This window comes from Scyliorhinus torazame, chromosome 9 (genome assembly GCF_047496885.1).
Source record: "Scyliorhinus torazame isolate Kashiwa2021f chromosome 9, sScyTor2.1, whole genome shotgun sequence".
NCBI lineage: Eukaryota > Metazoa > Chordata > Chondrichthyes > Carcharhiniformes > Scyliorhinidae > Scyliorhinus > Scyliorhinus torazame.
In genome coordinates this window covers 129,014,019-129,028,640 of record NC_092715.1, presented here as the reverse complement: position 1 = coordinate 129,028,640, position 14,622 = coordinate 129,014,019, and the positions used below count along the sequence as shown (strand labels likewise).

Here is a 14,622-nt window from a genome sequence, read left to right as displayed (position 1 = left end):
AACCAGAGGTTAATGTACGTAGGAGACCCTGTGGTTTGATTTTCACATTGGTTTAATCTCTTGACATCTGCTGAGCCTTTGAAGCACTCTTCCTTTATCCACTCGGTATGAACTGGCATGAAATAACTAAAACGATCAAGCATTCAACACGCTCTTTGAAATAAATGCCCCTCTTACGTTCACATAAAATAGTTAAACAAGTACAGCCAGTGAAAGTCGAATTAAAGAAACCTTTAATCCAATTAACAACTCTTAATATTGTCCAAACATGCACGCAGCCATTGAAAGCCCATTTCAAAGAAAATAAAAGTTATTCCAAGTTTATAAAACGTCAAACAAAAGTAGCAAACCCCTTTATGGCTTTATAAACAACCCCCTGGGCCAAGTTTGTTAGTCGTGCTTGGAGCTCAACCAATGTCTGGTCACTTGTTCAGCCTGCTTTTGGTGGCACAATTTTGAATGTCAATTCGGTCCTTGCCTGCACAAAGCATGCTAGGTAAAATGGCACCCAGCAGATTTGCAGTGTGGATCCAGGGCACATGACACCACTTCAACTTTGGCCCCTCCATACCCACTATTATCGGGAATTAAAATAGGAGCTCAAGTGTAATACACTAATTACTGGTGACACCTTCATTGTAGTCACAGTTTAACTTTCCACACTGATGCACTATCAATTACCACAAAGACGAAAGTAGTGGAATAATCGAGGCTTTATTGAGCAAAGATGTTGTGCCTCCTGTAGCTGGAACCAGAATGGCTGCAGCACCGGCGAGAGCACACATTTATATGCTGCCTACTGGGCGGAGCCAGTAGGCAGGGATTTAGCCATGTACCTCTACTGTACGGGCCTTAGCGTCGTGACTACCACATTCACCCCCTGTTAAAAAAGAGAGTCCGGCGGGGGGGGTGGAAAACATTACAAGTTCAGTCTGTCGGGGGCCTTGAACCTCCTCTGCGATCACCTCAGTCCTGGTGGTGATGTGGGCGCCGACTTGGTTACCTGTGACTCCGGGAGCATGTTGTCTTCATCTTCGTCTCCCCTGAGTGGAACCAGTGGGAGGACGGATCCCGCTGGGGTGGGGGCTGCGGTGAGGTTCGCTGTGGGGGGGGGAATGAGTGGCGCAGGGGTGGAAGAGGACGTCGGGGGGGGGGGGGGTGTCATGTCGGGGCCCTAGGTGGGGATCCAGCAGATGCCAGGTCCCAGAGGGAGACTGTGTCCTGGCGCCCGTCGGGGTGTACCACGTAGGCGTACTGCGGGTTCGCATGTAGGAGGTGGACTATTTCGACCAAAGTGTTGAACTTATGGGTCCGCACATGCTTGCGAAGGAGGACAGGCCAAGGAACTGTCAGCCATGTTGGGAGCGGGACCCCGGAGGTGGACTACCAGGGGAAGGCAAACACGCGTTCATGAGGGGTCTCGTTAGTCGCAGTGCAGAGGAGCGATCGGATGGAGTGGAGCACGTCGGCTGGGATCTCCTGCCAGCGGCAGCGGGAGACCGGGAGATTTTTAGACCGCAGGGCCAGCAGGAAGGCCTTCCAGACCGTCCCGTTCTCTCTCACCATCTGCCCGTTTCCCCGGGGATTGTAGCTGGTCGTCCTGCTTGAGGCGATTCCCTTGCTGAGCAAGAACTGACGCAGCTCGTCGCTCATAAAAGAGAACCCCCGATCACTGTGGATATAGGTGGGGAAACCGAACAGAGAGTGAAGATGCTGTGGAGGGCTTTAATGACTGTGGCAGAAGGCATATCGGGGCATGGGACGGCGAAAGGGAACCGGGAATACTCATCAATCACGTTCAGAAAGTACGTGTTGCAGTCGGTGGAGGGGAGGGGCCCTTTAAAGTCCACGCTGAGGCGTTCAAAAGGGCAGGAGGCCTTCACCAGGTGCGCTCGATCTGGCCGGTAGAAGTGCGGCTTGCACTCTGCACAGATTCTCTGGTGACGGTCCTGACCTCCTCAATGGAGTAGGGCAGGTTGCGGGCGTTGACGAAATGGAAGAACCGGGTAACCCCCGGGTGGCAAAGGTCATAGTGGAGATCCCGGAATCGGTCCACTTGTGCGCTGGCACATGTACCGCGGGATAGGGCGTCAGGGGGCTCATTGAGCTTCCCCAGGTGATACAAAATCTCATAATTGTAGGTGGAGAGCTCGATCCTCCACCTCAAGATCTTGTCGTTTTTTATCTTGCCCCGCTGTGTGTTATTCAACCTGAAGGCAACGACCGTTGGTCAGCGAGGAGAGTAAATCTCCTGCCGGCCAGGTAATGCCTAAAATGTCTCACAGCTTCCACAATGGCTTGGGCCTCCTTTTCGACAGAGGAGTGCCGGATTTCGGAGGCACGGAGGGTTCAGGAAAAGGTGGCCACGGGCCTGCCCGCCTGGTTGAGGGTGGCGGCCAGAGTTACGTCCGATGCATCGCTCTCGACCTGAAAGGGGAGGGACTCGTCGACCGTGCGCATCTTCGCCTTGGCGATGTCTGCCTTGATGCGGTTGAAGGCCTGACGGGCCTCAGCCGTCAGGGGAAAAACTGTGGACTGAATGAGTGGGCGAGCCTTTTCCGCATAATTAGGGACCCACTGGGCATAGTAGGAGAAAAACCCCAGGCATCGTTTCAGGCCCTTGGGGCAGTGGGTAAGTGGCAGTTCCATGAGGGGGTGCATGCGGTCGGGGTCGGGTCCTAGAACTCCATTTTCTACGACATAGCCAAGGATGGCTAAACGGTTGGTGCGGAACATGCATTTCTCCTTATTGTACGTGAGATTAAGAAGTTTGGCGGTCTGGAGGAATTTTTGGATGTATGCGTTGTGATCCTGCTGATCATGGCCGCAGATGGTGACGTTATCTCGGTACGGAAAGGTGGCCCGCAGTCCGTACCGGTCAACCATTCGGTCCATCTCTCGCTGGAAGATCGAGACCCCATTAGTGACGCCGAAGAGAACCCTAAGGAAGTGATAGAGGCGGCCATCTGCTTCGAACAGGCCATCTGCTTCGAACGCAGTGTATTGGCGGTCCTCCGGGCAGATGGGGAGCTGGTGGTAGGCGGACTTCAGGTCCACTGTGGAAAAGACCCGATACTGCGCAATCTGATTGACCATGTCAGATATGCGTGGGAGGGGGTACGCGTCGAGCTGCGTGTACCGATTGATGGTCTGACTGTAGTCAATGGCCATCCTGTGCTTCTCCCCAGTCTTTACTACTACCACTTGAGCTCTCCAGGGGCTGTTGCTGGCCTCAATGACCCCTTCCCGCAGAAGCCGTTGGACCTCCGACCTGATGAAGGTCCTGTCCTGGGCACTGTACCGTCTGCTCCTGGTGGCGACGGTTTGCAATCCGGGGTGAGGTTCGCAAACCGGGAAAGTGGATCGACCTTAAGGGTCGTGAGGCCGCACACGGTGAGGGGAGGTAGGAGTCTGCCAAATTTTAAGGTTAAGCTTTGGAGGTAGCACTGGAAGTCCAGGCCGAGTAACAGGGCAGCGCAGAGATGGTGGAGGACGTAGAGCCGGAAGTTGATAAACTCTACGCCTTGGACGGTGAGGGTCGCGATGCAGTACCCCCGGATTTCCACGGAATGGGATCCGGAGGCCAAGGAGACTCTTTGGGTGACTGGGTGTACCAGGAGGGAGCAGCGCCTTACCACAGTGGGGTGGATGAAGTTCTATGTTCTCGGTTTAGCACAGGGCTAATTCACTGGCTTTGAAAGCAGACCAAGGCAGGCCAGCAGCACGCTTCAATTCCCATACCAGCCTCCCCGAACAGGCGCCAGAATGTGGCGACTAGGGGCTTTTCACAGTAACTTCATTTGAAGCCTACTTGTGACAATAAGCAATTTTCATTTCATTTTTCATTTTCCCGAGTCAAAAGGGCAGGTCGTCTCGTGCCCATCAATCTTCACCGTCGATGCGGTCGCGAGGCCGGGTCGGGTCCAGGGTGATCGAGGCGAGCTGCGGCAGATGCTGGTAGGCCCCGGGCTGGTCAGCGGTGGTGGCGATAGCGGCAGGCGATGAACGGCCAGACGAGCAGTGGTCCTGAGACGCCGTCCAAAATGGCGCCGAAGATGGTGGCGCCCGTGGCGGGGGACAAAGATGACAGCACCCACGGGCCGCACGTGCCCGGCATGAGGAAGATGGCGGTGCCCCTGGGTCGCACGTGGGGGGTGCAGGAACGCCGGGCCTGAAAACAGCGGCGACCGACCGGGCTTGGCAAACAGAAACAAAGTGTCCCTTCTTCCCACATCCGTTGCAGGTCGCGCTCTGCGCTGGGCAGCGCTGCCGGGGGTGTTTGTTCGGCCTGCAAAAATAGCACTTGCGAGGCCCCCCCAGAGTTGGCTGGCTGCCGCACGGCGCAGGCTTGCGGTGAGCTGGAGTCGGCAGCTGGTGGAGCCCACGATGCCCACGAGGGTGCCGCGCGGTCGGGGGCGTACAACTGGACGTTACGGGAGGCCACTTCTAACGAGTTAGCGAGCTGCCTAGTTCCCGCAAGATCAAGCATACACCCTTCCAGTAGCCGCTGGCAGACGTACGCAGACCTCATGCCCGTAACGTAAGCGTCTCGAATTAAAAGTTCTGTGTGCTGGACTGCCAAAACTGCCTGGCAGTCACAGATCCTACCTAGGATGTGCAGGGCATGCCAGAAATCGTCCAGAGACTCCCCGGGGAGTTGCTGTCTCGTGGCCAGGAGGTGCCTGGTGTATAGTTGATTGACTGGTCGAACGTAATGTCCCTTCGGGAGCTCCATCGCTTCGGATAAGTGGGCGCATCCCAGGTGAGAGGAAAAATGTCAGGGCTCACCCGTGAATAAAGGACCTGGAGCTTCTGTGCGTCCGAGGGTTCCTCAGCGGATGTTCGGAGGTAGCTTTCGAAGCAGGCTAGCCAGTGCTCAAAGGCGGACGTAGCGTTGGCTGCTTGAGGGCTCAGCTGCAGGCGATCAAGCTTGATAAGAAGATCCATCGTTTAAAAAAAATCTTTGCTCAATAAATTGATGCAATATCAATTACCACAAGGACGAGAGTAGTGGAATAATCGAGGCTTTATTGAGCAAAGATGTTGTGCCTCCTGTAGCTGGAACCAGAATGGCTGCAGCACCGGCGAGCACACACATTTATACGCCGCCTACTGGGCGGAGCCAGCAGGCAGGGATTTACCCATGCACCTCTACTAAAGGGGCCTTACCACAATACAACTTAGTGGTGACTACCGCACACACTAAATCATGTTGTATTTAAAAGTAATCTTTAATCTAAAATATGGAGTTGTTCAGCTATGCTTTACTCCACTAAAACATGAAAGTTAAATTTTACCAGTAAGTTTCAAATTTTTGAATGCAACCTAACAGTTTATGGTCTCCTGCAAGAGGCCCTTGAAATCGCTCAGGTATCGATAAATACCACAATCAGGAGAATAATATGGGGTGGGACAGGGGAAACTACAATACTACAAACTGAAGTAAAAACAGCAAATGGTGGCAATGCTCTGCAGGTCTATGGGCACTGCCAAACCAAAAAGGTAAGTTAGAGCTAACGGCTCCCATAAACTCGGAGAAGGGAAAAGAATGGCATAATAAACTAGGGAAGGTAAAAAAAATTGAGTGGTTCTATTGGCTGATAAAGGAAAATGGATCAGTAGACAATTCTATTCAGCAAAGAAGAGTACTAAAGTCTGCAATTCCTCTGCAAGAAGTGAAAGAAAATCACTGCAACTTTTTGCCAAGTTTATCTACCATCTGTCTGTGACCCAAACTACTATATGTAAACATAAATATTATACGAACCCCAGACTGCAAACAAAACTAGAAGCTTTTGGTGCCTGAGGGCAGCAGTTTTGTTCCAAATAAACTTAAGCGATAAGGAACTGAGGTATTTAGGCCCCCAAAGGCGCAGACACAGAGGAGGGAAGGGGCAGAATTTCACACCGCCAGCTGGTGTTTTCTGTCTACATTTCCGGGATGGGGATGCATCTGGATACCCGCCCACAAGCAGCAGGTAACTTATTAAGCTAGTTGGGTTCAGCTGCATTCTGTGGAGGGGTTTCCTCCCACCCCCACAATGGTAGCCCAGTTTCAAAGGCCATTTTATTATATTAAGTTTCAAAAGGTTGGAGTGTGCCTCCATCCTGGGGTGCCCTCTCCCTCATTTGCCTGTAAGCATGTCCTTCTGCACTTTCAAGTTGAAAGGTCCCTATTCAGGACAGCAATTCAGCTTTCAGGCCATTCAGGGGAAAATCACAGCTGAGTGACTATTCCCCACAAAGCGCGAGCTTCCGATCGCCAAGTGACCCTGCCATCCGGGCAATGAAGCCCATGGAAAAAGTCCTGCCCACACTGATTGTGAAATGTGTCCCGAATTTTGTAACACTTATTGTTTCAACACGCCTTCCCTTTCCTACCAGAGGTCAGATTTCTCAACGCCTCCGGTGGGTGTGTAATAACCATGCAATTGTTTAAAGGCATGCTGCAAATATTTCTCCTTCGGCTGATGGGAATCAAACTGCAAGTTACCTTTTCTAGCACACTTCATGTCAACTCAGTTTAAATAAATGTCATATCCGAATAATAAGAGAAACAGCAGCTAGATATGTTCATTTCACTATTATAAACTATACCAAACATAATAGTGATGAAAAATACTGCGAATGCTGCAGATCTGAAATAAAAACAGAAAATGCTTGAAAATCTCAGCAAGTCTGGTTGCATCTGTAGAGAGAGAAACAAAGTTAACAGGCTAACTAAGTGCTCCCGCTGGAGTAGAACCGCTCCGAGTCTGCGCAGGAGTAGCACTCAGGAGCAATTCCCTCTTCTTTGCCATTCAAATTTATGCATGGCAGGGAGCTCGCGGGATTCCTCCAGACATCGGGCCACCATTTTGAGCACGCAACTGATAACGAGGTCCGGCGGCTGGCCCCCCTCTCACCACAACACAAATCGTGCCTTCCCCCCCCCCCCACCCTCACTGAAAAGTACCGGCACCAATCAGGGTGATCCGACCCCCCCTATCAAACCCCCCAGCCACCTTATCAGAAGAGACCCCTCATCGGAACCCCAACAGAGACCCTCCAATCGGACCCCCAACATTGTTGAAACCCTTCCATCAGAACCCCAACAGAGACCCTCACATCGGAACCCCAACATTGTTGAGACCCTTCCATCGGCACCCCAACAGAGACCTTCAAAAGAGACCTCCCCAACAGAGACCTTCAAAAGAGACCTCCCCCTCAGAACTCCCAAAAGAGACCTCCCCATCAGAGCTGAAGAGCATTCCAGGCAGCAGCTTGAAAAATCACTGCATTTTTGCTTACCCTTTTCTAACATCTGCTGCCTTAGACAGAAATTTTCAAAGCAACAGTTTTTTTTTACAAGTGTCAGAGGCTTCCTGGAAAGCCCAGTACATTTCAAAGAGTTTGACATCCTTTGAAATGGAAATCTTCCATTCATTTCACACAGCAATACATTGCATTAGCCAGCTTGGTAGATTTTCATTGATCTCTCCCTTCACGCGTGGATGCATCTCCATTACAGTGCTTTGAATCGAACCACAATGTTTATAAAAACTCTTGCTATGATTGACAGCCCCATACCAATCAAAAGCAGCCAAGTGCTGGGACTTCCTCTTTTTCACAGCTGGATGGTATGGTGCAGCTCGCTGCCGCTGCCGGCAGGGGACCCGAGTATCGGAACGGGATTGCCGCACTTTTTAGCCTGATGCTCGATTCTCTGTTGCATCGGGGGCCCCACTACCAGCATCATGCAGCAGAGAATCCACCCCAACATTTTGAGTCCAATATGACTCTTCCAGTTCCAAAGAAGAATAATCTCTGCATGTTATAAGTGCTCATGTGGTCCATTTTTATATTAGCATGGGGCTGGCACTGCTGCCTACTTCGTCTCAAGCTGAAAAATTAGCAAGTGTTGCTCTGCACACGCATTTGGGCAGTTTGCAGATTGCTTGATATTGCATAATTCAATTTTGGGTGCACCTGGCAAGATAACCCGGGGTTGCAAACCAGATGGTGCCTTTCAAAACTAAATAGGTATACATGACAGCCTTGAAAAAACTGCACGTATTTTGCATTTTAATTGCACTAACTGTACTGGGGTAGCACGGTGGCACAGTGCTACCTGCCTCAGCTCCAAGGACCTGGGTTTGATTCTGACCTTGGGTGACTGTCTGCGGAGTTTCTAGGTTCTCCCCATGTCTGCCAGGGTTTCCTCTGGGTGCTCTGGTTTCTTCCCACAGTCCAAAGATGTGCAGGTTAGGTGGATTGGCCACATTAAATTGACCTTCAAGTGTCCAAAGGTTAGGTGGGGTTATCGGGATAGGGCAAGGGAGTGGGCTTAGGTAGGGTGCTCTTTCAGAGGGTCGGTGCAGACTCAATGGGCCAAATGACCTCCTTCTGCACTGCAGAGATTCTAAGATTCTATACTAAGTCCTTCACTGCATAAAATGTGCATCCGCTGCATCGCACAATACTTGTAATAAATGCTGCAGAATTTCATCTGAGATATTGTGCTATTAGCAACACTGGTCAGAAAATGAGATTTAACTTAAAAAACTGAAGTCAGTTTACAGCTCCAGAGCTTAGGATACATAAGCAGGATTAAAGTCGTCAAAAGAAGTGGCAGTGTGTGTAAGAACAAAGAGAGGAAAATAAACAGGGGACATGGATGGATAGGATTACATTTGTACAATTGAAGAACAATTTTGATTAAGTTGTGATCGGAAAGTTTTAACAAACTTTTCACAGCAACCCATTTCCTTTCTGACTGCCTGTTTAGCGTAGAATTGTGTGCAACTGCAACAGTCCCCATGGTTTCACACTTGCAGCTGCTGGAGTAGTTCTGCCACACATACAGATCCCAGCTGCAAAACAAGGGGCGACATACAGCACACGTCTGTAATGTACCCACAGGAGTCATCATTCTAGATTCAACAAATGTCAAAAACTACTGCATCGACAAACAACTATTGGCTACTTGAGAGAAACCAAAACAATTACTATAATAACAAGTTTCACCCAATTTTACTGATTCCATTTTCAACAATAGGTAATTCAGTATAAAAACTAGTTCAATTTCTTCCTAAAATGGTTCATCATAACCTGGACTAAGGAAACACATTGGTAGTAGCAGGAATAAATGAATTTCCGTTCAACACTGCTTTAAAAGTTGCTTTAAGATCTATAAAAAGGAAGGAAGTGGTAGTACAGGAAATGTAAAAAACATAACCTCTGCAACAACTGCACTCTTACAGAGAAACCTGACCACATTACAAAAACAGTTAGTTCTGTCAGTTGTGTCACGAAAAGTGCACAAGGTTCCTTCAAAAAAACTTTAGATGGAGTATTCGTGTGGGAAAGTCAGTTTGTTACAACAAACAACTAATTTGCTGAAGGATTAACTTTTTGGGGGGTAAAATAAATAATTTCACTATTTTGCTTGTAAGATTGGTGTGGAATGCAAGTATGTTGCAAACAGTCCCTTGTGGGCAGGGAAACATTTTCTGTGGTAGCAAAATCCAAATCAGCGTGTCATAATCTTAATATTAGAGCTAGGCCATTTAGGAGTTGAATCAGAAAGCACCTACCTTACATGTAAAGGTGGAAACCTTGAACTTGTTCCTGTAAAAAACTGCACCAGTTCAAATCTCCAAGACTGAGTGAACAATTTAGGCAAATGTATCAATGAATCTGAAGTGGGAGTTTCAGTATAGATCAAGCCTGATCTAATTAAATGGTAGAATAGGCACAAGATCCTATGTAGAAGGTCCCAGGATTCAGCTCTAATGTTGGATGAGTTAATTAATTTTTCACAATGTCTTGAGCTAGGGAAGCAGAAGGGTGAAACAAAGTCAGTTAGAATTCCTGCTGCTCATCACTCCTGATTACCAAGCGAGCACATCGGTGTATAAACCTGAGATCATGATTTGCTATGATGTAATCAGGTGAATAAAATCTGTCAACATATTTTTAGTGACATAAATGAAAACTGGTCACATGGGTTAAAAAAAAACTGGTGGAAAAGATGAATGAATAAAGTCTACATTTTTCAGTACACTGGTAAAATTGCAAATGGCTTCAAACAGATGAAATTTTCATCCGTGGGGTGTGCAAATCGCAACTTCTGCACTTTAGACATCTGAGCTACTACAGCTTCTAGAGTCATTTGGAGAAGTAGCAACCCTTTCGAACAGGTTTAGGTACTCCTTTGGGAATATCGAGTTCCCTTGGGAAAAATAAAGTACCCTTTGGGATTGTTAGAAGTAGAGATGAATACGTGTAAAAAGTGGATAAACTCACTGGAACTGTCAAGCTGTCAAAGCATTTAAATCCGCAAGCCTTTATTTAATCAGCCTACTTCGAATGCTTGCAATTTCACTATGCCTTTTTGGCATATGTCTGAGGGTTTTTATTAAATGATTAGTGATGCATGTCTGATTCCACAACCTATCATTATCACAGGTGGTGCATGGAAATCTGGAGTTTTATTAGACTCTCCAAGTGGATTCAAAGGTCTGGATTTTCATGGGATCAAGGAGACTGCAAGTAGGGGTGAAAATTGTGTGGGCTGGTTCAGGCCGCATCATGCACTCCCAACCTGACCTCATAGGTATGTCCTCATTCTCCACAATTATTATGAATTTGCATCAGCATTTCAAAGAGTTGTGGTTCACAGTACCTCAGAGGTATTGTGAACCATAGTCTGCAAGAGGGAACCTTTAAAAAGTCAAGTTCAAAATTTCTGTCTCATACCCAATGCTGAGCTATGGTCCCCACTCACTAACCCCTCATTTCCCCTCACATTCTCCATGTCAAACTCTAGCACTTCCATGCCCATTTGCCCACTCTACTGTAAAGAACTGATGAGCCCTATAGTGACTATAGGATGTGTAAAAAGCCTTTTATTGAAAAAGCAATTATTTTTTTACTTTTCACTTTTTTCAAAAAAAACTAATTTTACTACAGGGTGAGTCATCCAGACCATTTAAAGTATCGGAAGCCGAAACTGTAGCTTGAAATCCCTTTATCTTGTGTAAATAATTGTTGTGCAATTGACAGAAGAGATCAGAGAGCCAGAGGAATCAATCAAGCAGTGTTCCCTCTGGAGCTTAGCTGTTTAATTATGCATTCCTGGCTGAGAACTCAGACATCCATTAAGCTGTTGAAACATTTGGAGTCGCAGATTTCAGTGAGGATACGCTGTTCATCGCTTAGGTTGGGATAGGAGAAACGTTCCCCAAGGACTTGGGTGGATACAGTGTCCTGCTGAGAACCTTTCTCTCGGTCCTCCTCTTCTGCCTTCCAACAGCTTGTCCTCCTCTGTCCCATCTCTGCTCAGACTCCAAGTCAGCTCCAACTGCTTTACCACATGCCACTGTATCAATCTCAGTAACTATAACAGTACAAACCATTAAACCCGTATACTAATTCAGCAGCAGCCACTAAAATCAATCAGCAACTAACTTAAAGTAGTTGATAATCCCATTAAATAGTGCTGCCTGTGACAAAACATTGAATTCTTTACCCGTCAGTCTGGCCTCAATAAAACTTGTGATGGATTTGTAGGCATAGTATTATTTATTTTTAACCAACTTGCAAGGCTGACTCGTTTCACAGAAACTCAGAACACAGAAGCTGTCTCCTAAAATCTCTCAAACCGAGTCGAAGACAAAGAGATCTCTGCAAATACATTCTAATGGCATCAGGTTTCACATACAAGAGCCCCATAGGTCATCCTGTACTCCTCCTGACCTGGCCATGTATCCTGATTGGCTCACTTTGCATTCCTTAACCCTGGGCCTCTTGTTACCCAGCATCCTTTTCCCCATCCTCCTGGCCATGCTTTCTGAATTCCTTTGTCCTTTGTGAACTCACTACTATTAGACTGGCCCACATCTACATTACTGTAACTAATATTTGAACGAACTATTTTATATCGCATTCATCACCGGAGGTTAAAGAGTGCATTCAACATCAAAAATAGCATCGCTGGCATCAAATCAGAGTTCCATGCTGACTGACATGAATTTTTTTTAAATACGTTTTATGGGACATAATCATCACTGCCCGTCTCTAACTGCCCTTACATTTCAGAGGGCATTTGTGAGTCAACCATATTGCTATGGATCTGGTATCTGGAGTCATAGTTGGCCAGATTAGGTTTCCTTCCCCAAAAGGACATTAGTGAACCAGAGGAGTTTTTACGAAAATCGTTTCATGGTCATCATTACACTTTAACTTCAGATTTTTATTGAATTCAAATTTCACCGCCTGTCATGGCGGAATGAGTGACAATACCACTGCAGCATCGCCTCCCCTACTTCAGCCACACACTCCAATTGCCCATGCTAATGGCTTATCCAAATCCAGTATTGTACTGACAGCACCCATAGCACAAAAAGCACAGGAGATACACAACCAACCTTTGCAGCACATTAGCCTTGTTAACATTGGTTCCCAAACACTCTGTGCCATGGAGGCACACAAAGTTTACAAGTTGTGGTGAACCACTGTTACTGTATTATATATATTGTGGTAAACCACTGTTACTGTATCGTAAATATTGTTTATTGTCTCTGCTGGCTCCTCCCCTCAGGCTCTGTATAAAAGGTGGCCGACCTCTGGCCCTGCCCCAGTTCAGAATCAGTTGCCAGCAGGTTCCCGTTTAGCTTATTAAATTGATGTGTCATCAATTATAACAAAGACGAGTTGTGGAACGGCCGCCGCGGCCTGGAGAAGGTTACAAACAGTGTGTGTCGCAGGAGCCCAAGAAAGGTCAAGAAAAGCAAACCCGTAGCTGGGACCTGGGAGTGCAGCACTGAGGAGAGTTTGGGGGGTGGGAAGGAAAGAGGTAGCAGGAGAGCAGACTGGGTGACCGTTTTGCAGAACACCTTTGGTCCATCTGCAAGCAGGTACCAGATCTTCCTATCGCTTGCCATTTCAACTCACCATCCTGCTCTTAGGTCCATATGTCTGTCCTTGGCCTGCTGCAATGTTCCAGTGAAGCCCAGCACAAACTGGAGGAACAACATCTCATCTTCTGATGAGGCACGTTATAGCCTTCAGACTTAGTTCAACCACTTCCGACTGTGAACTCTCTCCTCCACCTTCATCCCATTTTTATTTCTATTAATTTATTTTCATTTCTTTCATAGATCGGTTTTTCTTTTTTTTTTTTAAAATTTAGAGTACCCAATTCTTTTTTTCCAATTAAGGGGCAATTTAGCGTGGCCAATCCACCTATCCTGCACATCTTTGCAGGTTGTGAGGGTGAGACCCACGCAGACACAGGGGGAATGTGCAAACTCCACACGAACAGTGTCCTGGGGCGGGGATCGAACCCGGTCCTCGTCGCCATGAGGCAGCAGTGCTAACCACTGCACCACTGTGGCGCCCCAATAGATGTTTTTCCCTCACCATTATCCCCTCTCCCCCAAGCCCACTTGAGCCATCTGTTCCCTGTTCCCAGTTGCCCTTTGACATACTGCTCACCTTTGTTCTGCCATTCACCCATTCTAATATCTTATGTGCCACTATCGGCACCCTTCTTAGCCTTAATCATCCCCATTTACAGTCTTTTTGTCTTTCTGTCCACAACATATTTGCCAATCTCCACCTATCGCTGGCCTCCTATATAGCCTGCCCCCCTCCCCCCCCCCATGCCCTCCCCCCCCCCCCCCACCCCCAAAAATAGCGCAAATCTGACCCTATTTCCAGTTCTCTCCAGCTTTGACAGAATTGTCCAGATATGAAACTTTAGCTCCCTTGGCTCGCCACAGATTCTGTTCGACCTGAGATTGTCCAGTATTTTCTATTTTTGTTTCGGATTCCAACATCCGCTGTAATTTGCTTTATTAATAATAATAATAACAACCTTTTATTGTCACAAGTATGAAGTTATTGTAAAAAGCCTCTAGTCGCCACATTCTGGCGCCTGTTCGGGTAAGTTGGTACAGGAATTGAACCTGCGCTGCTTGCCTTGTTCTGCATCACAAACCAGCTATCTGAGCTAAACCAGCTAGGTAGATAAACACATCTGCCCGCATCTGCCCCCTCCCCCCAAAAATATCAATTAGCTGTTAATTAATTCTGCATAAATAAAGAACCAATAACACAGTTTAATTCAATCTTGTACCAAGCTGCACAAAAATCCTATGGACCATGGTATCTAGGATAAAGAAATAACACAAGACTGCATTGTGGAAAACCACACCATTACAGCCAATGACAAAATCACAGAGAGCTTTCAGTCCAAATTTCTGGAGGCATTCATTTTAATTTTTGTACACAAATTCACTTGCACATCCAGCTTTGTGAACTAAACGTTCATGTCTCAACAAAAATATTAAACTTTAATACAAGGCACGGACTGATAATCTACTTGCATTATATCTAACACAGTGAGCAGGATTCCACTGGGACATTCATTTCAAAGAGCAAGAGATCGAAGAGGGTTGGAATGGTGGCATATGGCCATGCCACGATCAACAATTTAAGTGGATTACAGAAACATAAAAGTCACATCACATCGCTCACTATAATCCTACTGTGTATCCATGTTATTAATACCAACAGGGAGTTTGTACGATCAAAGAGAGTTCAAGATGAATCAAAACACAGGAAAGGCCCATCCAA

At 47.3% G+C, this 14,622-nt stretch overlaps 1 protein-coding gene across 2 annotated transcripts in view; it reads right to left on the bottom strand.

The window, feature by feature from the left end:
- LOC140429472 (tumor necrosis factor alpha-induced protein 8-like) overlaps positions 1–14,622 on the bottom strand; it is a 211,111-nt gene that overhangs the window by 173,552 nt on the left and 22,937 nt on the right. The window contains exon 1 of one of the 2 annotated variants that reach the window (XM_072516517.1): positions 9,576–9,598. The exons of the other annotated variant lie outside the window; for it this stretch is intronic. The gene's annotated coding sequence lies outside the window, so the exon portion shown is untranslated. Of the gene's footprint in view, positions 1–9,575; positions 9,599–14,622 lie in introns of those variants that run through there. 2 annotated transcript variants of the gene reach the window in all.